At 43.0% G+C, this 24,302-nt stretch overlaps 2 pseudogenes; both read right to left on the reverse strand.

The window, feature by feature from the left end:
• Nucleotides 1–9,497: 9,497 nt before the first annotated feature.
• On the reverse strand, nucleotides 9,498–9,976 carry LOC121171445 (annotated as a pseudogene).
• A 507-nt stretch (nucleotides 9,977–10,483) lies between these two features.
• On the reverse strand, nucleotides 10,484–23,566 carry LOC121171448 (annotated as a pseudogene).
• Between the last annotated feature and the right edge of the window lie 736 nt (nucleotides 23,567–24,302).

A 24,302-nucleotide genomic window follows, 5' to 3' on the forward strand; every position in this document is an offset into this window, starting at 1 on the left:
GGCGTCCCTGCCTCCGCCACAAGCGGCGGAAGCTGTGGCTGGGACTCCGGCATGGTTCGGGCCGGAAGGGGCGTTCCCATGGAGCGCCACCTCGCATGGGAGTTTAACCCCGCCCCTTGTCTGGAGACGCGGACCGCCCAGCCTGCCCTGCCGTCAGCCAAAAGCTGACGGGGACAGAGGGGAGCCAGGATTTGACCCCCAGCCCCCCTCGCCAGCCCTCGCGAGTACTCACCCGCGAGGGGGCTTAGTTACCCCCGGGCCAGGAGGATGCCGGCGTCCCTGCCTCCGCCGCAAGCCGCGGAAGCTGTGGCTGGGACTCCGGCATGGTTCGGGCCGGAAGGGGCGTTCCCATGGAGCGCCACCTCGCATGGGAGTTTAACCCCGCCCCTCGTCTGGAGACGCGGACCGCCCAGCCTGCCCTGCCGTCAGCCAAAAGCTGACGGGGACAGAGGGGAGCCAGGATTTGACCCCCAGCCCCCCTCGCCAGCCCTCGCGAGTACTCACCCGCGAGGGGGCTTAGTTACCCCCGGGCCAGGAGGATGCCGGCGTCCCTGCCTCCGCCGCAAGCGGCGGAAGCTGTGGCTGGGACTCCGGCATGGTTCGGGCCGGAAGGGGCGTTCCCATGGAGCGCCACCTCGCATGGGAGTTTAACCCCGCCCCTCGTCTGGAGACGCGGACCGCCCAGCCTGCCCTGCCGTCAGCCAAAAGCTGACGGGGACAGAGGGGAGCCAGGATTTGACCCCCAGCCCCCCTCGCCAGCCCTCGCGAGTACTCACCCGCGAGGGGGCTTAGTTACCCCCGGGCCAGGAGGATGCCGGCGTCCCTGCCTCCGCCGCAAGCGGCGGAAGCTGTGGCTGGGACTCCGGCATGGTTCGGGCCGGAAGGGGCGTTCCCATGGAGCGCCACCTCGCATGGGAGTTTAACCCCGCCCCTCGTCTGGAGACGCGGACCGCCCAGCCTGCCCTGCCGTCAGCCAAAAGCTGACGGGGACAGAGGGGAGCCAGGATTTGACCCCCAGCCCCCCTCGCCAGCCCTCGCGAGTACTCACCCGCGAGGGGGCTTAGTTACCCCCGGGCCAGGAGGATGCCGGCGTCCCTGCCTCCGCCGCAAGCAGCGGAAGCTGTGGCTGGGACTCCGGCATGGTTCGGGCCGGAAGGGGCGTTCCCATGGAGCGCCACCTCGCATGGGAGTTTAACCCCGCCCTTGTCTGGAGACGCGGACCGCCCAGCCTGCCCTGCCGTCAGCCAAAAGCTGACGGGGACAGAGGGGAGCCAGGATTTGACCCCCAGCCCCCCTCGCCAGCCCTCGCGAGTACTCACCCGCGAGGGGGCTTAGTTACCCCCGGGCCAGGAGGATGCCGGCGTCCCTGCCTCCGCCGCAAGCCGCGGAAGCTGTGGCTGGGACTCCGGCATGGTTCGGGCTGGAAGGGGCGTTCCCATGGAGCGCCACCTCGCATGGGAGTTTAACCCCGCCCCTTGTCTGGAGACGCGGACCGCCCAGCCTGCCCTGCCGTCAGCCAAAAGCTGACGGGGACAGAGGGGAGCCAGGATTTGACCCCCAGCCCCCCTCGCCAGCCCTCGCGAGTACTCACCCGCGAGGGGGCTTAGTTACCCCCGGGCCAGGAGGATGCCAGCGTCCCTGCCTCCGCCGCAAGCGGCGGAAGCTGTGGCTGGGACTCCGGCATGGTTCGGGCCGGAAGGGGCGTTCCCATGGAGCGCCACCTCGCATGGGAGTTTAACCCCGCCCCTTGTCTGGAGACGCGGACCGCCCAGCCTGCCCTGCCGTCAGCCAAAAGCTGACGGGGACAGAGGGGAGCCAGGATTTGACCCCCAGCCCCCCTCGCCAGCCCTCGCGAGTACTCACCCGCGAGGGGGCTTAGTTACCCCCGGGCCAGGAGGATGCCAGCGTCCCTGCCTCCGCCACAAGCAGCGGAAGCTGTGGCTGGGACTCCGGCATGGTTCGGGCTGGAAGGGGCGTTCCCATGGAGCGCCATCTCGCATGGGAGTTTAACCCCGCCCCTCGTCTGGAGACGCGGACCGCCCAGCCTGCCCTGCCGTCAGCCAAAAGCTGACGGGGACAGAGGGGAGCCAGGATTTGACCCCCAGCCCCCCTCGCCAGCCCTCGCGAGTACTCACCCGCGAGGGGGCTTAATTACCCCCGGGCCAGGAGGATGCCGGCGTCCCTGCCTCCGCCGCAAGCAGCGGAAGCTATGGCTGGGACTCCGGCATGGTTCGGGCTTGTGGTAGTATAGACATTTTAATGATAGTGATTTTGCCTATCCAGGAGCACGGGATGTTATTCCATTTTGAGTTCTTGGTCAATTTCCTTTTTGAATAGTTTGTAGTTTTCTTCGAATAGGTCTCCTACACTTTTGGTTAGATTTATTCCCAGATACTTCATACTTCTCTCTGTTGTTTTGAATGGTATCCTGTTGGTTAGATCTTCTTCCATCTTGGTATTATTTGCGTACACTATGGCTGTTGCTTTTCGTTCATTAATTTTGTACCCCGCCACTCTGCCAAACTCTCGTATAAGTTCTAGTAGTTTCTGTATTGAGTCTCCTGGGGTTTCTATGTATAGGATTATGTCATCTGCATATAGTGAAAACTTGACTTCTTCGTTTCCTATACGTATGCCTTTGATTTCTTTTTCTTGTCTTATGGCCTCTGCAAGTACCTCTAGGACTATGTTGAATAGCAGTGGTGATAGCGGGCATTCTTGTCTTGTTCCAGATCTCAGTGAGAAGGGTTCTAGCTTTTCTCCATTCAGTATGATACTGGCGTTGGGTTTTTCATAAATTGCTTTGATTATGTTGTGGATTTTCCCATCTATGCCTACTTTGGCTAGAGTTTTTAGCATGAAGAGGTGTTGGATTTTGTCGAAAGCATTTTCTGCATCTATTGAAACTATTATGTGGTTCTTGTTTTGCAGTTTTTGGATATGGTTTATAACATTTATGGATTTCCGAATGTTGAACCATCCCTCCATTCCAGGGATGAATCCTGCTTGATCCGGATGAATGATCTGTCTGATGATTTTTTGAATTCTATTGGCTAGGATTTTGTTGAGAATTTTAGCATCAATGTTCATCAGAGAAATAGGTCTGTAGTTTTCCTTCTCTGATGGTTCTCTGTCCAGTTTTGGGATTAAGGAGATTTTGGCTTCATAGAATGAGTTTGGAAGGGATGCTTCCTTCTCTATTGTTTTGAAGAGCTTGTAGAGGATTGGGGTTAGTTCTGTTCGGAATGTTTTGTAGAATTCTGTAGTGAAGCCGTCTGGGCCTGGGCTTTTTTTCGTTGGGAGATCCTTGATGACTGCTTCAATCTCTACCTCGGTTATGGGTTTATTTAATTCTTCATTTGCCTCCGGACTGAGTTTTGGTAAGTGGTGGGAGTCCAAGAACTTTTCTATTTCTTGGTGATCCTCAAATTTGTTGGAGTACAGTTCTTTGTAGTAATTTCTAATTATTTTTTTAATGGTTGCAGTGTCTGTTGTTATGTTGCCTTTGTCATCTTTAATGCTGTTGATTCTCACTTTCTCTTATTTATTTATTTTTTTTTTTTGGTCAATCGGGCCAGTGAAGTGTCTATTTTGTTTAATTTCTCAACAGACCAACTTTTTGATTTGTTGATTTTATGTATAGTTTTTTTTTTTTGATTTCTATTTGGTTTATCTCCTCCCTTGTTTTGATGATTATTGTGTGTGTCAGGCTGCTGGTTTTCCAGATTCTGGAGGTGTGAGGTTAGTTTCTGTGTTTGGTGTCTTTCTTGGGCCTGGACATGGGCTCCTATTACAATGAGTTACCCCATAGCACTGCTTTGGCGGTGTCCCACAAGTTTTGGAATGTTGTATCAGAGTTTTCATTGGTTTCCATAAATTTTTTCATCTCATCTTTAATTTCTTCTCTTACCCACTGTTCGTTTAATAGCATATTGTTCAGCTTCCAAGAGTGTGTATATTTCCTGGGGGGTTTTGAGTTGTTGATTTCCAGTTTCATCCCATGGTGGTCTGAGAGGGTACATGGTATGATACTAATGTTTTGGAAGTTGTTTAGATTCGCTTTGTGTCCTATCATGTGGTCAATTCTGGAGAAGGTGCCATGCACCGCTGAGAAGGATATATAGTCTGTGGCCTTAGGATAAAAAGTTATATATATGTCTACTAAGTCCAGTTGTTCTATTGTTTGTGTGAGCTCTGTTGTTTCTTTGTTGAGTTTTTGTTTCGTAGACCTGCCCATTGATGTTACAGGCATGTTGATTACGCCTACAAGAATTGTGTGGGTACGTATGTCTTCCCTTAAGTCTGTAAGTAATTTCTTTACCTAACTAGGTGCATTGAGATGTCAGGAGCCGTGTACTATAGCCACACTGAAGCCATTTTGAATATAGAACTACGGGCCAGTGGAAAATCCCCGGCTGGCTAGATGCTTGGGAAAGAAGTTATGAAGCTAATCACACGCTTAGCTCCAATTGTTTCTAGCAACTGTTTTAGAATGTGATTTATGCTGTACCTACCAATACCTTGTTACTGATTACCTATGCTTGTTGATATGCTGGTTACTATTGTGGATATGGTGGCTGCCCAAGAACAATTGGTCTGGAGACCATGGCTTGCGTCCTAGCTTCTCCTTTCCTCCCTGAGCCTTAGTTACTGAAGAATATAAAAACCCTCAACTAAAATCAATAAACTGACAGCTTGATCAGACATCCTGTCTTGCTGTCCATTCTTCGTGTCTCTTGTCCCCCAATCTCTCCTAGGTGGTTGCGACCCCCGTTGACTGTCCTGCTGGACGGGACATTGAGATTTGGTACATAAACATTAATGATGGTGATTGCTTCTTGATGGATCATTCCTTTCACCAGTATAAAATGGCCTTCCCTGTCTCTTTTGATGTTAGTTAGAATGAAATCTATCTAGTCTGAAATTAGGATAGCTACCCCAGCTTTTTTTTTTCTCGTCTATTGGCGTTAAATATCTTTTTCCATCCCTTCACTTTCAGTTTCTTTGCATCTTTTCTGGTTAGATGTGTTTCTTGTAGGCAACAGATGGTTGGGTCTTGTATGATGATCCATTCTATTAATCTCTGTCTTTTGATTGGTGAATTTAGACCATTTGTGTTGAGAGTTAAAATTGAGAGGTTGCAATTTTGCCCTGCCATGCGATTGTGTTTTGTGTGTGTTGTTATCTGTGTAATTGCATTCTTTGTGTGTGCTTTAGTTTGGAGACCCTCTTATTTGCCATCTTTGTTTGTGGTTTGCCTCCTTTTTTTCTGGGATTAATGCATTTCTAAGGAGATTTTGCAGAGCTGGCTTTGTGTTGACATATTCTTCTAGTTTTTCTTTGCTATGGAAGCATCTGATTTCGTTCTCATATACAAATGAGATCTTTGCTGGGTAGGTTATTCTTGGCTGACAGTTGTTTTGTTTCGGGGCTTGGAAGATCTTTGTCCATTCTCTCCTTGCTTGTAGGGTCTCTTCGGAGAAGTCAGCAGTGATTCTGATGGGTTTTCCGCTGTATGTGATCTTTTCTCTACTTGGTACTTGTCTCAGGATTCCTTCTTTGTCTTCATTGGAGTAGAACTTGAGCACCATGTGTCTTTGTGAAGATCTCTTTGGATCATGTCTGTTGGGAGTTCTCTGTCCATCCTGTATGCGGGGCTGGATTCGTGTTCCAAGTGTTTTGGAAGTTTTCCTGTATAATTTTGTCAAGCACTGCTTGCATTCCTGATTCTCTTTCTATTCCGTCGGGGAGGCCGATGATCCGAATATTCAATTATCTAAGGTGATCTTTCATTTCTTGCATCATTTTATTAGTTTTGCTGAGGCTTGTCTCCAGCTGTTTAATTAGCTGGGCACCTTCATTTTGTGTGTCTTCTGTTTCAGAGATCCTTTCCTCTGCCGCATTTATTCTGTTGATCAGGCTTTCAATTTTGCGTTCCTGGTCATCCAATTTGGTTTTGATTTGTTGTATTTCGGCGATTATGCGGTTCTTGAAGTCTTCCCTCTTCTCTGTCCTTCCCGCTTCTCATGTCCTCATCTCTGATAAATTTTAGCATTATATTTTTTAAATTCCTTGTCTGGTAACTCTCCCATGTCTTCATCTCGCATCTCCGATATTGATAATGACTTTTGGCCCTTATTTGGTGGGGTGCTGGCTCTTTCATCTGGAGCACAACTCTTTCTGGTGGTTTTTCCCATTGCGTTGATGTATTTTGGTGAGGCCAATGGACCCGTTGGTTGAGTGGTCCTCAGGCGCTTTCCTGTAGAGATTGGAGCTTGCAGGTGTGGTGTTGCATGGTGTGGTAATTTTCAAGGCACCTTTGGTGCGTTCTCAGTGCCCGGGACTGTAGGGCACCACCTTGGGGGCCCTTTGGATTCCAGGCACACTCTGGGCACCTCTTCTACAGGTGTGACACACCAGGGCGTGGAGGGTTGGAAGTGCTCTCTGGGTGTGCACCCTGCACGGGAATCCACAGGACATGGAAGGTTTTATGTGCTTTCTCCCTGCGTTCTCCGTGCCATGGACTACAGGGTTTTTCAGAGCCCACATGGTGTGTCTCCCACACATGGGACTGTGGGTGAGGCACTTTCTAGGCATGGCTCTTGTGCAGTGATTCCACTACTCGTGGTGTGTGGGTGTTCAGAGCCCTCCTGGTGTGACTCACTCACACAGGACTGCAGTGGAGGAGTGACCCAGGCTCCCTGTTAAATTGACTTTGCGGCGGGTTTGCACAGTGCCAGTGTGGCGCAGGAGTTTTCAGAGCTCTCCTGGTGGGTCGCCCACACTCAGAAATGCGGGGTGAGAGGCGAGGAGTGGGCAAGTCACTGTATGGGAGTGGCTCCTGCGTGCCAAGATCATACAGCGCAGCACTTCCCAGTGCTCAGAGCCCTCCTTGTGTAGCCCCTCCGCTGCGGAGGCAGTTTCTGCAGGCGGGACGGCCCAGCCCGCCTGGCATGGCGTTCAGAGCCCTCTTGGTGTGCCGCCCACCCACATGGTATCAGGGTATGGGGGATTCTTGACCCTCGCTGGTAGTTTCTGCGCACTGAGATGCACTGGCCCACTCAGCGCAGACCTAGATTTGGGCATTTTTAATTTTTATTTAAAAGGTAAAATTATAAAGAAGAATAGAGAACTTTCATTTTCTAGTTCTGTCCCCATATAGTTTCAACAACGGGAATGGTGGCAGATGAAGCCCCATAGGCAGAAGCTTAAAATAGGTCACCTACACGGTTACAAAGGCCTACAGACATGAGGCACTTGTTTAATTTTTACTTCGGTATAAAAGAATTATTACAAAAACAATCCTAAAACAAACATTATTATTTTGCTTCAGAAAAAATATTTTCAGAAAGCTATTACCAGTCAACCCTGCAGTCATGCAACTGAAGCCAGGGACTCCACAGTTGGCAGCACATGTAGTTTATGTATTGACAGGAGGTTTACTAATATCCAAAATAAATTTTCACTAAACCTAAACTAATACTACTTAAAATATCAAAAATACAGAATTAAAAAGAAAGCTGACAAACGAAAGGAATTTATAAAGACATATGTCATAGATTCTTTATTAAATCTTGCAATTGGTCATTAGTAATCACCATCACTTTCACCTAGTATCGATTCAATTGTTTTTTGTTCTTTTGTTATAGAGCAGTGAAAAGGATCAGGGCAGCTATTCTATGAACAGAGAGCTTTTACAAAAAGCTTCTTTTTATCTTTCAAAGCCGTTTTAATTCCCTAACTGTAAATGCCAATATAAGGTAGAAATTTTAAACCATTTTTTCTTTGAAGGCTCACATTTGTCTACCTTTAGAAGATGCCCAATATACTTTCTGCTTTCCATGGTGAGAAACCAAACTACATCATTTCATGTGTTGTAACAGTTTGATGCTGCATAATAAACAAACTCTTTGTACCTCCATGATTGCAATTTGTTCCAAGATATTATCAAGCCAGTTTATATGGAAAACATTGTTTATATTAGGGCAAGTTCCAGGACAAAGAGGGGCACATAAAAGGATGTTTGGGGACATTGTGAACTCAAGTGTGCCATTGTATGCTTTTAGTTGTGTGTCACTGCCTTAAGTTGCTAAAAATACCTTTACCATAGCATGATTGACCAGTTTGAGGTGTTATACCAGTTACAAAAATCATTTCACATTTCACATGTTGCAGAAAAACAATGCAACCACTGTCAGGAGAATTCTATGAAACATCAGAGAGGAGATTAAGGATCCATACAATGGGCTTAGGCAGCAATGAGATGGTTAGAGACATTTCTTCTGGCTTTGTCACGTAATCAGAATCTCCTCATAGCCTTGCTAACTGATGAGCAATGCTCATCACACACTCATGCCATCTGACTCAACTGCATGGCTTTCAGCAAGAGTCGGAGGCAGCACATTCTCACTATTGCTTATCTCCTAGGGTTTCAATGAGGATTGATTAAGAAATGTATGCGATACTTGGTGAGCCATGCAGTGCTGCTAGCAATTGTCTAACAAGAGAGACACATTTAGGACATAGTAGAACATGAGCAGTAATGATATAGTCCTGGTCATCCTTCTTTTCTCAATAGCATTGCAGCAGTTCAAGGAGGGTAGAAAACGCACCCTATGCCTTCTCCCAGCCTTTGTAGGCAGGCTTCAATATCAGATTAATGAACAAGATGATTACTTTATTATATAATCTAATCATTCAATTTAATGAATTCACAGTCACTGTGAATTTTCTGTTGGAACTGTGATGGTGCACAAGTGGGAACTTTTCTCCACCTATGTACTAAAGTAATTGATGAGGATTCTTTGGACAGATCAAGTGTGGTCTTGCATTGCTGGCGCATTCAGTTTTGGAGTGGTATATGCTGTGGTTGATGTGAGCTATTGCAGAGACTGAAGCAAATAACTGACAATACATGGTTCATGCCTTACTGGTGGTTGACTAGGGGATGGCCATCCTAAGGCCAGGCAGGGGTGACTAAGTGAAGATGAGGAAAGCATGAAGTGCTCAAAGAGCTAAGCCAAGTGCTGCTATGAGCTTATTGACTCTTAACCAAGCCACACTGATACTATTGCTAAAATTTCCATCATTTTGTAGTACATTTTCATAACATTAAAAAAGAAAAAAAAATAAGAAAATGTATCTAATTTTTACTGAAATATGCTGAAACTTTTGGCTTTTTGTAAAATTCAAATAATGAAAACAGTTCAACTCCATGAGACTGGCAGCAGTGATGAGTTGTTATATGTTATTACTGAAGGGGAAAGGGTCAAGCCAATATTCACACTGCAGTCAATGAGAGGAAGTGGGCAAAGCAGTGGGCTTCTAGAGTAGCACGAAGTGAAGGTGTGCCCGGTGTTAGCAGGAACAGCATTTGCTAACTGATTGGTCCTGAGGCTTTTCCAGGTTTATATCAATCATATCTTCTCTGCTTCTATCCTGGGTGCTTTCCATTCCAGGCAAGCCTGCTGCCACATGTCAGAAGAACAGCATTGCCTTTATCCTGCTTTTGCACTACTTTCAATAAACATGACATCCAGCTCTTTGTCTTTCCTCTCTCCCTCCTCAGTAGACACTTGCTTCTTGTCAAGAAGATCTGTTTTATTTCTTAACAGCATGATGATAACACCACTTCTTTTTGTTCTGACACCATCAATCCATTTGTAGTGTGCTGGAAGCAACTGACATTTGTAACATCGTACTCCATTATGGCTGCAGCAGAATTGTGGATGCAACTGAGAATGAAGCTATAGAAAGGTTCCTAACCTGCAATATCCCACACTGTAGTCTGATTGCTTAATCCTGCAAACATATTCTTTTTGACTACAAAATCAATGCCAATCATTTTCTGATAGGTGTTGTCAAAACTATCATAGTTGGATCTGGTGATCAAGAATGACTTTCCAATACTCTAGTCGCACAGGAACACCAGCTTGAATTTTTTCAGCAGATTCCCAAAACGTCCTTGTTTGTACATGATGGAGCCTGAGGAGCTGCTGCTGCCTCAGTCCAGAAAACACGCCAGACAGACGCCTGCTCATACCCATTGAGCAGGAAGAGCATAGAAAAAAGGAAGACAAGAAAAGGAATAAAGTGGTGTTCCAGTGCAATAGTGGGCACACTGTCTGGCATGATCAAGGCTTGAGGGCAGCAGCCTCCAGTTCTTCCATGCAGAGTTGCCTACTAACATTGAGCAATATCCATGATTGAGGAAAAGGAGGGTGGTGTCAAAACAACTAACACTGCTCCCAGGGATTCTAAGGTGAATGCCTTTCCCTGCCTCTGCACCCAGCATGGAGCCCAGCTGGGCGAGGTTGAAGGTGGTGGAGCAGCACCCTCAGAGATTCTGGGACCTTTCACACCGAGCTTCTCAGCTCCCACACTGCCTACTGTCACCATTGCCACAGTCTAACTGTCCAGTGCATAAGCCTGTGGAGCTGCACAAGGCAAGCTGGGTACTAGCTTGTTACCTCTTTGGGTGATATCATTCATTTGTCTCTATGACTTCTTGATTTAAATGCTTGGAGAAGACTCTTTTCTTCTGATTTGATTCCACAATGATGAAGTGTGCTGAAGACCAGATCTGACTGAATTGAGAGTTTGCAAAGGATGTGTTTAACTACAACAGGACAAGAAGAGGCAATAAGGTGGAACACTATGGCATGATGCTCATAATGGACAACTCAAAAAAGTAGCCTTTGTTATTTATACACAAATAATCACAAGCTTTTGCAAATATCCACTTGTTTCATTTTTACTTCGGTATAAAAGAATTATTACAAAAACAATCCTAAAACAAACATTATTATTTTGCTTCAGAGAAAATATTTTCAGAAAGCTATTACCAAGTCAAACCTGCAGTCATGCAGCTGAAGCCAGGGACTCCACAGTTGGCAGCACATGTAGTTTATGTATTGACAGGAGGTTTACTAATATCCAAAATAAATTTTCACTAAACCTAAACTAATACTACTTAAAATATCAAAAATACAAAATTAAAAAGAAAGCTGATAAATGAAAAGAATTTATAAAGACATATGTCATAGATTCTTTATTAAATCTTGCAATTGGTCATTAGTAATCACCATCACTTTCACCTAGTACTGATCCAATTTTCTTTGTTGTTGTTGTGCTTTTTTTATAGAGCAGTGAAAAGGATCAGGGCAGTTACGCCATTCTACAAAAAGAGGGCTTTTCCAAAAAAAACCTTCTTTTTATGTTTTTAAAGCCGTTTTAATTCCCTAACTGTGAATGCCAATATAAGGTAGAAGTTTTAAACCATTTTTTTCTTTGAAGGTTCACATTTGTCTACCTTTAGAAGATGCCCAATATACTTTCTGCTTTCCATGGTGAGAAACCAAACTACATCATTTCATGTGTTGTAACAGTTTGATGCTGCATAATAAACAAACTCTTTGTACCTCCATGATTGCCATCTGTTCCAAGATATTATCAAGCCAGTTTATATGGAAAACATTGTTTATATTAGGGCAAGTTCCAGGACAAAGAGGGGCACATAAACGGATGTTTGGGGACATTGTGAACTCAAGTGTGCCATTGTATGCTTTTAGTTGTGTGTCACTGCCTTAAGTTGCTAAAAATACTTTTACCATAGCATGATTGACCAGTTTGAGGTGTTATACCAGTTACAAAAATCATTTCACATTTCACATGTTGCAGAAAAACAATGCAACCACTGTCAGGAGAATTTTATGAAACATCAGAGAGGAGATTAAGGATCCATACAATGGGCTTAGGCAGCAATGAGATGGTTAGAGACATTTCTTCTGGCTTTTTCACATAGTCAGTATCTCCTCATAGTACGTAGTAGAAAATGAGCAGTAACGAGAAAGTTGCCTCATCATTCTTTTCTCAATAGCATTGCAGCAGTTCAAAGAGGGTAGAAAAGACACCCTAAGTCTTTTCTCGGCCTTTATAAGCAGGCTTCAATATCAAATTAATAATTAAGATTTCCTATCGATCAAAATATCCTCAACTGACTACGAAGTTGAATTGTATGTTCTTATAACCGTTTTGTGCCAAAGAAGTTTTGCATTGTGTTTTTAAAAGATTGGGGTGTTTTCTGTGCTACCTAAGCTGACATCTGCCACAACCTTGATGGCCAAGATGGTTGAAGTCCATGTGGGCATTTGGCCTGCTCTCATTTATTTATTTATTTATTTTTGTCACACCCATTCTTTGGGATACATTATCTTCCTGTAGAGAGAGAACCAAGGTGAGTGAAATCTAGTCAGTATATTGTCAGACTCTGAGTGCACCAAACAGAGCCTGAATTGATATAGCTCAAGGCAGCCATTGTGTCATCTGGTCCACTCTTCAGGAACTTTGTGGCAGCAGAATCCTGGTGTAACAGGCACAATTTTCAGTCATGGGGACTAAAGCCCTGATAGCTTCTCTCACTGTGGTAATAATCCAGGAAGATGCAGTGTTCTCTACAGGGTCACTGAGATAGGTAGGGTATAAGGGTCACTCATGCTGTTGCTACACACTATGCTAGACACTAGGGACATAATTAAGACTAAGACCTAGGGCATGTATTTTAGATACTTGTGATGTGGTACTGAAAACAGAGATGGAGCTTACAGTGATACTGGAGGTCAGGATATCAGTGATCCAAATGTGAGTGTGGGACTGATGATAACTGGAGATGAGAGTACATGGTGTGTTAGAGGAGTTTGGTGAGAGTGATGTCCCCAGCAGAGACAAAGAAAGATATATTCCATCTGTTGGTTCACTCCCAGAATGGCACTCGTACCACGAACTGAAGCCAGGAGTTAGCAGCCTATTGTGGTTTCCAATGTGAGTTCAAGGGCCCAAAGGCTTAAGCCATTCTCCACTGCTTTCACAGATCTTGTGGATCTCTGAAGTGAAGGTAGAGCAGCTGAGACATAAACCCGTGCTCATATAGGGTGCTGGCACTGCAGGTGAAGAGATGGCTTGATTTTCCTCTGTGTTGATCTCCCTGCATATGAAGTCAGTATCATTTTATCCAGATCTGAGAAGAAAGTCGTATCTATTTTGATTGGGATTGTATTGAATATGAAAATTTTGTTTTGGTTTATATGGACATTTTGATGATATTACTTTTACAAGTCCATAAACATAGGGCATTTTTCCACTTTTGTGAATTCCGTTTAATGTTTTGTCATTTTTGCTTTTAAAACATATTTAATATGTAATTTTTATTCAAAAGGCATTTTCACTTGTAAAAAGCATTATGTAATCTTCATCAGAAATCTTTCAGATCCATCTTAAATGTTTTTTAAGATATTGACATTTTTTTAAGATTTATTTTTATTATTTTTTTTATTGGAAAGACAGATATACAGAGAGGAGAGACAGAGAGGAAGGTCTTCCGTCCAATGATTCACTCCCTAAGTGAGCGCAACAGCCAATGATATGCCGGTCCGAAGCCAGGAGCCTCTTCCAGGTCTCCCACATGGGTGCAGGGTCCCAAAGCTTTGGGCCGTCCTCCACTGCTTTCCCAGGCCACAGGCAGGGAGCTGGAAGGGAAGCGGGGCTGCCGGGATTAGAAGTGGCGCCCATATGGGATCCCGGGCATGCAAGGCGAGGAAATTAACCACTTGTGCCACTGCGCCAGGCCCGATATTGACATTTTTCAATCCATTGTGCATAGGGCTTACAAGTTCTTTTTCAGCCATTAAATATTTTAGGAAATCAAACACTATTGGTTTTTTGGTGTTGATTTTTCTATCCTGCAACTTTACCAATAGGCTTTGTAGAGTCTTGTTTCTCCCTTAATGAAAATCAAGTCATTTTCTAACAAGAATACGCTGACTACTTCTTTCTAAGATGTTTCATTTTTATGAGTACTAGAGCTGGATGGAGGTTAACCACCTTGGAGGGAATATAGAGGATTTGTTGTTTTTTGTCTGGGAACCTGTGCTCCCACTGCTGAGCAAAGCATCAACAGGATAAACAGGACTCTTTAAGTCAGGTGATCAGGAACAAGGTCAATAGTCTAATTTCAGCAAACTTCAGCATTTCATTTCATTTGGTTTTGAAATTAAACTTGAATTCCTGAGTCCTCTACTCAATTTAGAGAGAACACATTGTGAAATTGCAGGTTACCTTAAAACTGTCATCCTTGTTTAGCCATTAATGGAACTTTTTTTTTTCCAGCTATAATGAACTGTTTTGCTGAGACAGGTGAGGATCAGGTACTGGGAAGATCCTCTGTTCTCGCTGCCTGTAATCGAGTCCAGCATGGTCCAGATTGGCTGATCAAGGTCTTAAGCCCACTGTAGGTCACAGGTTATGGTCTGCCCTAATGTGCAGTGCTCTGGGAGGGAAAGATATAATCCTGAAGGCCCCATTTCCAGATCAGGAAGCAGAGGTTCAAGAAGGGTAAATAATTGGTGTGGTGAGGCTGAACTCATCACATGCTTTGGACCTCTCTGTTAGGTTTCTACAAGATGGCATAGATGACCCTATAGCACAAGAGAGGACGTGATCACCTTGCAAAACTCATAGCCGTACCTGTTCTTTCACCATGTCCATGTGAGGTTCTTACTGGTTCTTGCAATTTCACAATTTTAAACTCCCAACAATGCTACCACCACACAATGAATCAAAGGGCTCAATAAATCAAAGAAGGGAAATGACAAATGCTTTGGAGAATATACAGAAATGGCAAAAGCTCATTTTTTTCCAATTTTTCCAATTATTATTACACTTATTTTCATTTTATGAAACGGTTCCATAGGCCCTGGGATTTCCCTTGACCCTTCACCAAGTGTCCTTCCCCAGCTCAGTCCCCTAGGTACTTATAATTGTATAGTTTTTTCATAAGCAGTCATAAACCCAGCATTACAAACATGGACAATGATAGTTTTGCATGCTGTTGATTAAATATATTTAGCAGTTTCATTGGGAGTTCATCTTTATTCAAAGTAGAGATGCAAATTGAATTGTATCCTCAGAGCTGGATATGATAGTCTCCATTAGTTACTATAAATCCCCTTAAATGAAAAGTCACAAAACAAAATCCACAACAGAAGAAATAAAAATTTACAATGCCATGAAGTTATTGCTATTGAATGACTAATGTGTCACTGAAGAAATGACAAAGAAAATGAAGAACCATGGTGAAGAAATGATGTTACTGTATGACCTATGAATCAGTGAAGATAAAGGTGAGGAAAAAATATAGTTTGCAGAAATGAAAATACAAAACTAAACATCAAAGTCCATGTGGTATAGTTTCATTCCCAAAGGGACTGCAATCACTGGAGCTGAGCAAATCCAAAGCCAGGAGCTCAGAGCTTCTTCTGGTCTCTCACACTTGTGCATGCTTCCAAGGTTTTGGGCCATCTTTGACTGCTTTCCCAGGCTTGAAGCTGAGAGATGGATGGGAGGCTGGTCTGCCAGGTTTAGAACCCGTGCCCATACATTTTCCTGGTGCAGTCAAAGTGTGGAATTAAGCCATTATGCTTCCGCGCCAGGCCCAGGCTTGTTTTTATATTTACTCTACTGCTCTATGACATCTGATTGATGGGCTTAAGCCATTTACATTGATTGTTAATATGAATGTATGGGTGTTTGTTTCTGTCACTTTCGCAATGGGTTGTTCATTGATATAGTCTTCTGTTGTTATTTTATGTCAGGAGCCATGTACTGTAGCCACACTGAAGCCATTTTGAATATGGAACTTTGGGCCAGTGGAAAAACCCCAGCTGGCTAGATGCTTGGGAAAGAAGTTATGAAACTAATCACACACTTAGCTTCAATTGTTTCTAGCAACTGTTTTAGAATGTGATTGATGCTGTACCTGCCGACATCTTGTTACTGATTACCTATGCTATTGTTGATATGCTGGTTACTATTGCTGATATGGTGACTGCTCAAGAACAATTGGTCTGGAGACCATGGCTTGCGTCCTAGTTTCTCCTTTCCTCCCTGAGCCTTAGTTACTGAAGAATATAAAAACCTTCAACTAAAATCAATAAACTGTCAGCTTGATCAGACATCCTGTCTTGCTGTCCATTCTTCATGTCTCTTGTCCCCCAATCTCTCCTAGGTGGTTGCAACCCCCATTGATTGTCCTGCTTGACAGGACAATTTGGCGCCCAACGTGGCTGGTGTGTAGACCACCAAAAGGGATATCGCCATGCAAAAGGAGAGGCCTCTTGAAGTGGTGTTGAGTAGAACACCGGAGTGAGCAGTTTCACGGTTCACACGCCGGAAGTCGTGCTCGGGGAAATTCGTGGCGCAAATCTTACGAGGTTAAGGTAAGATGGGACAAGCATTATCACAGCAAGAATTATTCTTGCAAGGTTTTATCAGTCTTATAGACTCATTCAAGACATGAGGAATTTGGGTGATTAAAAAAGACCTCAAAACCTTTTTGGATTTTGTTGGTCAGATTTGCCCCTTGGCATCCCCAGGAAGGTTCTATATAAGTCAATTAAGGTTATAAAAGAAAAAAAACAAAAAACAAAAAACAAACAAAAAAATTATGTTCTCTAACTTGATTTAACAAAATAATCTAATATAGAGTGGTCCAAATCCACTGTTAAATTAACCTAAAGCATGAGATGAATTATGTGTGCTTGTTTTACAAAATATCTCCAGGTTAAAGTATTTCAAAGAAGAGGTTGGAAGTTGCAAAAGATTTAATAGTTATGTGTCTCTGTTCTGACATGTTTGGTGTTTGTGTTTATGTTTGTTTTGTCAATATTGTTGGTGTTCTATTATTTTTGTCCAGACAAAAACTAAATTTTGTTTTAATACTCTTTCTCCAGTTGAGTCTTTGTCTTGAATTGTTATGTTGTTGTTCTTGTTGTGAATTGTATGTGTGTGTGACTGACTGACAGACGAGATGGGACGGACCATGACTAACCTACCTTTTCTTTCCTGGTAAATAATTTTAGAGAGGTCTAACAAATTTAACAGGACCTGGCCAGACCAGATTCCCTACCTCCACTGGGGAAAGTTTAGTGTGTCATTTTCTTGCTGTTTGGTCTTCAACTTACGGTGTTGTCCTTGCATTGATTAAGTCTAACATACAATATTCAACATGTTCAGTTAAATGCTAAAGGTACTTTTTGTTTAACTCATTTAGACCTCTAAATTCTTCATAGTTCTAAACCAATTCTCATGACTTTGGAGGATCCCTGTAGGATCCCCAGTAGGATCCCTGGAACTCTCAAAGATTGAGACAAAATTTGAATAATGTACTTGTCATTTAAAATCATTTGGATTATAATCTCACAATATTAGAAAAGTATGCTAAATTTGTTGCATCATATATGCTATTAAAGTAGGTGAACATTTATGCTCATTGGTCGAAATGTTTCCTATTCATAAAATTGATTCAGATTGTAAATTAGTTGTGTTCTTATTTACAAGGAAGTATGTGAGATTTTGCCTTAGTGGAGAACAATGAATTCTTTAAAGATGTACAGTAAAATTGCTCAAAATGTGTATATTTTCTGAATGTTTGCCTTTAAAACAATGGAACTGAAGTCTGATATTTTGTGAAAAACAACAGTGTTTTAAATCTCCTTTTCAGTTATTTTCAACTTATTAATAACTAAACCTATTAACTAACTTCAGTAAATTCCAGGGTAGTCTCTCAAGACAACAGCCAAACTGAAGTTTTTTTTTAGCTCTTTTAACTTCAATAAAACAGAAGCTAAAGTAAAGCTCCAGGCCCATCAGACATAAAACCAGAAGAAACATGCTTGAAGTCTGCGCTTTGAAGAATTTGGGACTTTGACTTTGTCCCGGTTGTGGTAATTTTTATCTGCCTTCATTAAAAAAAAAAAAAACAAAAACAAAAACAAAAAAACTTTTCTTTCCTGGTTTTAAAGTGGATTTACGCTAAAATATGTTTCCATGAATTAGGAGAAATGGTTAAAAATTGTTTAAAGCATTATATTCTAAAGCTGGTATGCTTTTATTTAGAATATGTCTTAAGAAAAGTTGAGGAATAAATCTTGTAAGCTTTACGTATAATTGGATATAATTTTCAAGATACTATTACAGCGTTGTTTAAGTTTTTAACATTAATACCTAATACATGCTGATGTTAGAATTGATATCTGTGTTCAAAATTTTTTTGAAGTGTGCATACATAGAAATGCTAGTAAATATCTAAAAATAAAAATATCTCCAATTTTGAAAGCTGTTAAAAAATTGAAGCATTGAACTTTAGGTAATCCCTATTTAATTGGTGACTTTGTCAATTGTCTATCCAGCTTCAGTAAGCTCTATTCTTGTTCCAATTTTTGAATTTTTTAAAGTTCTTAAAAAAGTTATGAGATGATTTTATGCACTAATTTCTGTGTTTAAGGTTATATTTCCCTTTATGTGATTGACTAAGGAAATATACCTTTTTTCTTTCAGTTAGGTAATCCCTTGCGTTCTGTATATTGTCTTTGTTTAATTCTCATGATTTAAAAGAACTGTGTTTTCAAGGGTATTTTCTGGTATGTATTTACTTTGAAATGTTTGCGTGATCATTTATAAGTGAAAAAAAAATTGGTCTATTGCTGTTTGAATCAGTCTGATTAAATGGGTGGTTATTATAATGAGAAATCTTTGATCAAATATTTTAAGGCCTCTTGGCATATTTAATAGGCTTAACTCTTCTGTTTCCTGGGATTTCAAAAAAAATTGAGGGGGGGGAAGAAATTGCAGAAAACACATTGGGAAACCTTGTCTGTGGGGAGCCACGACTAGACACAATCCTGCCAGGAAGGCTAGCTCTAAAAAGTGCAAGAGTGTGTAAAATCTTACAGGTCATATCACAGCGCTGAACATAGAGACTTTGCTTTCTAGGATTCCAGCAGACCTATTGTATCCATTAAAGCTAAAGTTTAATTGTAAACTATAGGTATGGTTTAACCAGACTACTAGTAAAATATATATATATATCTAAACAATTGGTAATTTTGACACACTTAAGAGAATTCTTAAATAGTTACAAAAGCTGTTTTGTTTTATGTGTGTTACCTGATTTGTATGTGCATGTTTATGAATGAGAATTGCTAAGCTAAATCCTTTTTTAAAATAATGTATAGATGCATAATTAGGCTCTTAGAGAGTCATGTCCATTATTGTTTGCTCAAGACCTACAAGATCTGTTCAGCTCAATAGTTTAACATGATTTCAAATGCATTTACTGCTAGGGTACAGTTTGAAGACTGGCCATGGGAACCCAAATCCACATAAGTTAAATGGAAAATACATGGGTATATGTATGTAAGTGTTTAATGATAACTCAGATCTCAGAGAATGTTAAAATGCTAACATGGGAAGCAGCTCTTACAGCAGACTCTTAGACTAACAATTCTGAGTAGCACTCAGTGGCCTCAGAATCAGCCCAAAAGGCATTCTGGTCTGACAGGAGAGCGAGCAAGAGAACAAGCATATCAGGTGTGGAATGCCAGGACACTGCTTCTAAGAGTGTCCCTCCATGAAGGACCTCAGTGGTCCATGCCCCAGTGCAAAGAAGCAGCCATCAGGGACAGTTGTGCTCTTCTCTCAATAGGGGAGAGAACTTCCATTTTGTGTGTGGCCTTGTCTAATGGGGTTGTTATTGACTCAAGAGGCTTCCACAGCCTAAGCATCGTGTGTCTAAAGCCTCAGGTGATCACTGATGTCACACATAAGAGTTCTAATTTGTTAAATCCACTAAAGTCACTGTGTACACTGACTTCCCATGCAGGATGAAATGTTCAGAGTCATAGTAAAATTAATAGTACACCTTGCTGTATTTTAGTATAAAGATTTATCATCTCAGTTTTGATTATGTTTGAATATTTAACTCTTTTGCTCTAAGAAGTCAGCTTGCATTTACCTGTCCTGTGATGGGCTTATATCCTGATGCTGTATGCTAATCCTTGCATTGTTACTGTGCCTTCTGATTGATCTAGGTTAGCAGTTTTATGCAGCTCAGAAGTTTCATGTGTTCCATTGAGCTTATTGGGTATGTTCCAAAACTTGAGACTTAAAGAAGTTAATTTAGACAGATACAAATCTAGTCCATAGTCTTAAATTAATGTTCACTCTGACAAAAGTTGAAACCTAACAATTCTTTTACATCTAAGTTCTGATGTTCAAATATTCAAACTGCTAACTGAACTCAGAACATGCTAGGCTGGGAAGAGTTATAACTATGTTATGTTTTGTTATTTAGACTTCAACAAAGAGAAACTTTTCAAGTGCCAGGATGTACATCAAACACTTGATGACTTCTGCCTTCTATCAGGAACCACAAGATGGATCCCCTACAGCTGCTGTTACCCAACGGCGCCCCCTCTCAGCAGGAAGTGGCTAAGAGCAGATGACAAAGCCCCTTCTCCCTAAAAAGAGTTGTGGTTCATTTCTGTTTGAAAATGTAGGAGTCAGATGGGATGATAGGCAGTTAGGATCTCTGGTTCCTGATAAAACTGTTTTGTATACATGTAACATCTTAGCACTATGAAATTCTGGAATGTTAGTATTTTCAACAATACTTGTACTTTGTTAAGTATGTCTTCTTGAATCTCACCAGCCAGCTGTTCCCCAATATACCATCATATATGTGTCGCCCCAGTAAAAGATCACAATATTTTGGCCAGAGTGATAAAAATTAATCAACACCTCTGGGGACAATGGTCTAACAGCTTAGTAAATTTCACCAGTCAATTAGCCACCAGTATAATTAAAGTAAATGAGACCCGAATTCTACCCATGTCGGGGAAAGTTATTCTAAATGGCAATAAGCTGGCAGCTTGCATGTTCAATAAATGCAGCGAGGTTATGGCCTTAGAAACCTTGATGGTTGCTGCAGTGATTCAGGCTCCCCAAGTGATAACACCCCACATTGTGCTGTGCAGCTCCAGTCTTCAAAGAGGCTCATCTAATATAATGAGGCATAGCCTTTCCCGAGTAAGCATTTAGCCAATGACAGGCACCTTTCTGATACCCCGCCAACCTAAGACAGGGAGCCCTGGATGACTGGCAGTGCTGCCCAGAGACGGGTAAGAGTTGAGGGTCCCTCAGAATGAACCTAAGACAGGCAGTGCTTATCTTGCCTCAAGGAACCTTTTTCTTTTCGCTGCTTTCATTGATATATAGAAAAGAGGGGGAGATGTCAGGAGCCATGTACTGTAGCCACACTGAAGCCATTTTGAATATGGAACTTTGGGCCAGTGGAAAAACCCCAGCTGGCTAGATGCTTGGGAAAGAAGTTATGAAACTAATCACACGCTTAGCTTCAATTGTTTCTAGCAACTGTTTTAGAATGTGATTGATGCTGTACCTGCCGACATCTTGTTACTGATTACCTATGCTATTGTTGATATGCTGGTTACTATGGTTGATATGGTGACTGCTCAAGAACAATTGGTCTGGAGACCATGGCTTGCGTCCTAGTTTCTACTTTCCTCCCTGAGCCTTAGTTACTGAAGAATATAAAAACCCTCAACTAAAATCAATAAACTGACAGCTTGATCAGACATCCTGTCTTGCTGTCCATTCTTCATGTCTCTTGTTCCTCAATCTCTCCTAGGTGGTTGCGACCCCCGTTGACTGTCCTGCTTGACAGGACAATTTTACTGCTATGTTCTTCACATTTGTCTATGGTTAATGGGTGGTATTTCTTTTCTATGTCAAGAGAAGATCTTTAAGTATCATTTGTAAGGCAGGTTTGGAAAAGGCACATTGTTTTAGCTTTTCTTTACTTTTATTTTTAAAAAAATTCTTTTATTTTGATAATCTTTACAACGTTAATTTGGGCACAAAGAGTCAAGGTCTATAGAAAAATAGGTCAGATCATTGTTTCCACATTAACACTATTCTCTTTTTTTTATGTATCTGGGGTAAGTGGAGAGCCAAAATTAGAAGCCCCACCCAGCCTCCAACCCATCTCAGGTCTTCAACGTGGGGCATGCTTCAGGGGACCTCCTCAAGCACTTTTGATAGTTCTACAGTTCTAAATTGCTGCCAGTCTTACCATGCCAAGCATGATGAAATCTTCAGCATCCACTGGCTGACATAGGCTCTTCATGGTTGGGGTTGTGAGATCAGTAGTTGAGTTGGAGGTTTCCCCAGAGAAAATTTGTCTGAGGTGATCTTGGAACTTCTTCTTGTGTGTGCTTGCCAGTACACGGTCCAGCACAGTCCATCGCCCCAATCATCTTGTGCATATGCTGGTGGTTGTAATTACTGTGCCAGTTCTGTTTCCAGGCATGTCTTCCATAAGAACCAATGATGAGTGTTGCTGTCAAGCCTGATTCTGTCCACTTCCCACTCGGCTCTCACATAAACAAGTAGGAGCTGCAGCCTAGTCGGGCAACTCCCAATAACCCCCATCTTGCTTGCCCCCTGCCCTGGTTTCCGTATGCACGACAGTATGTACCACAGTCTTGTTCAGTTTGTCTCGCATCCCATTCAGCTTTCATATAGGTCAATGGGCATTAAAGCCTAGTTCAACCTAACCAGCGCACTCATGTTGGCAGATGCTGTTCTGTCTAGCCATTCATGCTTCAGACCTGATTTTCATGCTCTCCAGTGGAAGTGGTAATCCAAAAGGGAGGTGCCCACCATTTTCCTACTGGACCACTCTCACTCCAGGATCATGCAATCTCCAGGTGGTCCTTCAGTTTAACTTGACAGAATTAGCCCTCAGTAGCACCCTCTGCCACCTGATGCTGCCACAAAGGCCAACCAACTCTCTCTGGTCTGTGCTTGCACCAGTAGGAACAATCAGTCTAGCCTGGCCTACCCCTGATCTAGCTTACATGAGGCCCACAGGTGTAATCCTCCCTGGTCTGGTTCACCCCCATTTCAAAATAAGCTCTCCAGTGGGAGTTGTGTTCCATCAAAGAGATCCTCCACATTCTCCCTACCATTTAGCTTATCTTGGATGTGAAAGAATATTTTTTCTTTTTTTATTATTTATTTATTTATTTATTTATTTATTTATTTATTTATTTATTGGGGGCTCCAGCTCCTGCAGGCAGGGGCGCTTTCATTCCAGTCTGTGCTTGTTGCGGGCTGGCCATTCTTTCTACTGGCACTGGGAGCTGCAGTATCAGGCCACCTGGCTGCACTTGTAGATGTTGAACTCCTGGAGCTGCTTCTTGTTCACTGTCCCTCTTATAGTAGGTGCACAGGTTCTCTTCCTCCACCACATCCTCATTGGCGTTGTAGAACTGGGTCATTTTCAGCCTGGGGAACTGCTTGTCTATGGGGCCAGTAGGGAGCTGCTGAATCACAAGTAAATACAGTCTTTGCTTCCACGTTTGCTGGAGGCCTCCTCGGCACAGGGCCATCAGCCTCAAGGCACAAGCTGCAGGATGTCCATGGTCATGGCATTTAGATGCACCACCTTGAAGCCAGCACCAACCTGGTGCTGCCTCCAGCATCTTGTGCAGGAGCATGCAGGATCCCTGCCTTGGTTCTTGTGGAAGGTGTACCCGAATTTCTTAGCAATCTTAGCACCATTTCCTTCTGTATCGATTTCCACGCTGACTTTGAAGGTGTCGACCTCCACCAGCGGGATGTCTTGCTTGTGGACCAGTGTGTACTTCATACTATGCCCAATTTGTTGTTGGTCATGATCGGACCTGTGCTGTCTGCCTGAAGTGCTGTTTCCAAGGAAGACACCAGGCCAAGGCAAGGTGGTGCAGCATCTTGTAGGGACAGGCCCAGGCCCAGGTAGGCTCTTTGCAGGATGAGGCGGGGCAAGGCTTGAACTGCACTGGCACCCTCTGGACCTGACACAAGCTGCTGCCATGTGCACCACCACTCATTTTCTTATTTTTAAAGAGTTATTTATGTTTTATTGGTAAGTCAGATACATAGAGAAAAGGAGCGATAGAGAGGAAAATGTTGCATCCGCTGATTCACTTTCCAAGTGGCTGCAGTGGCCGGAGCTGAGTGCATCCAAAGCCAGGAGCCAGAAGCCTCTTACAGGTCTCCCACTCAGGTGCAGGATCACAAGGCTTTGGGCTGTCCTTGAATGCTTTTGCAGACCACAAGCAGGGAGCTGAATCAGATTCAGTGCCGCTTAGATATGAACTGGTGCCCATAGAGAATTCCAGCACATACAAGGCAAGGACTTTAGCTATGTGAGACTACCACGTTAGACTGTTATTTCATTTATAAAAATAAAAAAGCACTTTGCTGGATACTTTATTCTGCATGACATTTTTTTTTCTTTTAGAATCTAGAATATGTTGCTTCATTTTTTTCTTGCCTGCAGAGTTACTTGTATGGGATCAGCTGTGAAACTAACTGCTATCTTTCTATATATCAATTGATGTTTG

The sequence above is a fragment of the Ochotona curzoniae genome, unplaced genomic scaffold (assembly GCF_017591425.1).
Source record: "Ochotona curzoniae isolate NIBS_2020 unplaced genomic scaffold, NIBS_Ocur_1.0 scaffold_2656, whole genome shotgun sequence".
NCBI lineage: Eukaryota > Metazoa > Chordata > Mammalia > Lagomorpha > Ochotonidae > Ochotona > Ochotona curzoniae.